Here is a 4,273-nt window from a genome sequence, read left to right on the forward strand (position 1 = left end):
AAAACAAACAAAAGTCAGAGGAGACCCAGAAGGTCTTATTATTTTGCCTTTGTTTTGTATTGAGTCTGGGTCTCACCATAAAAGGGAGGCTTGCCTGAAATATCCTCCCAAGTGCTAGGGTAACAGGTACACGCCACCGTGCAAGCAGAATATAATTGGAGGAGAACAGGGGTGGTATACTGGGGGGGAGACTGTTTAGCTTCTCCGGGACTTTGTGACATTCTTTCCCCTCTAGTGTAGACCTGGGCAGTGGATACCTGAGGATCTCTCAGAGAGAAGGGGTGTGTAGCTCTATTTATTGAGTGACAACCTTGTTGCAATTCTCATGAGGCTACATTAAAAGGGAGGAAGATAGAAAATGCCATGGTTACAAAGAAATGAACAAGATGGTTTTGGGGACTGAAGACATGGCTCAGCATTAAAAGCATTTGCTCTCCTAGTGATGACCTGGGTTCAGTTCCCAGCACCCATTTCATCCTCTTACAACAACCTGTAATTCCCAGTTCCAGGGAATCGGACGACTTCTTCTGGCATCCACTGGCACTAGGCATACATATTATGAACATACATACATACATATGTATACATACATACATATACATGCATACATATACATGCATATATATACATATACATACATACACATACATACACACATACATGCATACACACATACACACATATATACATACACACATACACACACATGCATACACATACATACATAGACATACATATGCATACATACATATACATGCATACATATACATACATAGATATACATATACATACATACACATATACACACATACATGCATACACATACATACACACACATATATACATACACACATATATACATGCATGCATATATACACATACATATATACACATACATACATGTACATACATACACACATACATACATGCATATACACACGCATACATACTCACATACACATATATATACATACACACATGTACACACATACATGCATACATACATACAGACAGACATATATACATGCATACATACACATATACATACATGCATACATACATATACACATATACACACATACATACACATACACACATAAACATACATACATGCATACATAAAATACATATACATACACACATATATACATGCATACACACACATATATAAAACACTTATAAACAAAAAGTAAAAATAAAACTTTTTTAAAATTTAGATTTAGTTATTTTTGTTTGGTTTGTTTTTCAACACAAGGTTTGTGATGGTTTGTATATGCTTGGCCCAAGGAGTGGCACTATTAGGAGGTGTAGCCTTGTTGGAGTGGGTGTGACCTTGTTGGAGTAGGTGTATCACTGTGGGCTTTAAGACCCCTGTCCTAGATACCTGGAAGCCAGTCTCCCACTAGCAGCCTTCAGATGAAGATGCAGAACTCTTAGCTCTGCCTGCACCATGCCTGCCTAGATGCTGCCATGCTCTCACCTTGATGATAATGGACTGAACCATTAAATGTTGTACTGTACAAGACTTGCCTTAGTTATGGTGTCTCTTCACAGCAGTAAAAAACTAAGATGAGGTTTTTCAGTGCAGTCCTACCTCTCCTGGTATTCAATCTGTAGACCATGCTAGCCTGGGACTCGGAGATCTACCTGCCTCTGCCTCCAGAGTGTTAGGATTATAGAGATGTTCTGTAAAAATAACTTTTAGTCACCTGTCATCACAGATGGAGGCTTACTGATGGTGGCTCCTTCTGAACTCTGGCTGGATGGTCAACTCAGTTGTTCTGGCTCAAACTCCTCTCCAAGCTGACTGATTTATCTGGCTTCTCTCTCATCCTCTGATTTTTTTTTTGCTCTGCTTGACCTCAAACTAACTCTGGCAATCTGTTCCAATCTTCTGTTTCCTTTTCATTCTCTGGATTGTTCTGCCTTCCGTTGTGTCTAGCTGGCTCTCTCCAACCTATCTCTGTAAAACCCTCCTGGTAAGACTTCTTCCACGGGGTTGGGGATTTAGCTCAGGGTAGAGCGCTTGCCAGGCGCAAGGCCCTAAGGTTGGTCCCCAGCTCGAGAAAAAAAAAAAAAAAGACTTTCTTCCACTCTTTCTGCACTCTCTTAAGTCACCTCTCTCTCCTCTCTGTTCTCGAGAGAGTTGGCCATATCCTACTCTATCAAATCTTTATTTGATCCAACACTTTCCCACCTAACAAGACATCGTTTTCAAACATAGGTGCTTCCTTCTGCAAACTTGGCCTTCATTGTTTTGGAATAAAGGTATGTGCCAAGGCTGAGCCACACCACAACCAGAAACAGGTTTTTTCCAGTGTGCCACCATGGCTTATTTATTTATTTATTTATTTATTTATTTATTTATTTATTTATTTATGTTATACATGAATAGTTCACCTGTATGCATGTATGGGCACCACCTGTCTGTATGCCTGTTGTCCAAAGAGGTCAGAAAGGGTTCAGAATCCCCCGGAACTGAAATTAAAGGCAGTTGTGAGTTGCCCTGTGGTTGCTGGGAGTAGAATCCAGGTTTTCTACAAGAACAATTGCTCTTACCCTCTGAGTCATCTCTCCACACCCACACATCTTTTTAAACAATGCTATCGATAAAAGCATAAATAAATCAAAATAGATTAACGTATGATGGGGCACCCACTTACAAAGTGAAGGAAAAACAAGTGTTAGTCAACCAAGAGCCACCCACTTTCCAGAACCAAGTACTCTTCCATCCCCACCCTTTAATCCTCATCATTACTAAAGACCAACGGGACCTGGCTTGTTTCCACCTTTGCCACTGTCCTGTATTTTCATTATGCGCATGCTCCATAACCCCCTATTACAAAGCCCGCATCCTCACAGCCTGCCCTGCTTTACGCCCCACTTCCAATAAATCTTTTCCATGAGGTCTGTGGTGTAACGCGATTTTTTGCAGCATTCCTTGACGTTACTACTCTTAAAGTATGGAGAAGATTTTTATTGTAGACTTAGAGGAAACACAGGCAGAGCGGAGAGTCCATACTGAACGTAGCCAGCCTGGCCCACAGAGCGAGTTCCAGGACAGTCAGAGTTACAAAGTGAGACTCTGTCTCGAAAAACCAAACCAAAACAACGTCTCCACCCCCAATATCAACTAAAAGATCAAGTATCGAGTGATTTTAGATGTGCTGAGATCAGAGTCCAGAGCACACACATCCAGAACTGCGCCCCACCCCCCTCCAACAGCTCACAGGAAACTCAAAGCACTCTCCAAACGTCCTGTCTGCAGAAGGGAGAGGTGAAATGTTAGGGCTTAGGATTTAGCTCACGTACAGCTTAGACTACTTCTTTGGAAGCCGCAAGAAACGCGGATATTTCCTGCAGAGCAGAAAGCAGTGTGCAAATTGGGCCTTCAGCCTAGTGGGCGTGGTTGAGTCCTTGGCTGTGGGTCTGCCGAGGCTGTCAAAACTCCTGTAGAGGGCCTCAGAACCGGATACTGCAGGTTCTGTAGTTTTTCTCGGTTTTCGACAAATTTCCCCCTCCGTAGCCCAGGCTGGTATTGAACTCTAATGCTTGTTTCCCTAGCGTCAAGATCTTTACGTGTTTTTACATGTATTTATTTAGTGTGGGGAGAGGCAAAGTGCTACATTGCGTGGAACTTGAGGACAACCTGAATGGACGTTCTCGGAGTTCCTCATGTGGGGATATGGGATTGAATGCCAGTCATCTGGTTTGGGGGCAAGCACCTTTACCCGCTGAACTATCACTGTGTGGTGGTGGTGGCGTGTGTGTGTGTGTGTGTGTGTGTGTGTGTGTGTGTGTGTGTGTACTTTGTTCTGTACTGCGGGAACAGCACCTGACTTGGTTGAAAATGCCTCATTCTAACTAGGAGCTTTGAAAATGGTAATACTTGCAATGGATCCTGGAAATACTTGATAGACTGATGTCTGGTCTGGTCTTAGTTACAGGCAGGCCCTGAGGAAGAAACACCATCTAAAACCCAGCCCTTGCAGAAACCCCAGCTCACCCCTAACGACAGGGAGTCAGAAATGAGGTCTTGAAAGCTAGGGGGGCTCCTGCACCCTAACCCACAAGAGGCCTCGCGTGACCTCAGTAGCTGGAAGACAACCGTGACGCACTGGCCGCTTCCGATTTCACTTTCCTTTTCTCGGGCCCGGCCGCTTCACCTCTTTGGCCGCAGCCTGGGGATTTGCCCAGTGATCAGTGACGTCAATCATCCTGAAGTTGCCATTGGAGGACGGAGTTCGGCAAGAGCCAATCCCAGGGCTGGTCC

Source organism: Rattus rattus, chromosome 18 (assembly GCF_011064425.1).
Source record: "Rattus rattus isolate New Zealand chromosome 18, Rrattus_CSIRO_v1, whole genome shotgun sequence".
NCBI lineage: Eukaryota > Metazoa > Chordata > Mammalia > Rodentia > Muridae > Rattus > Rattus rattus.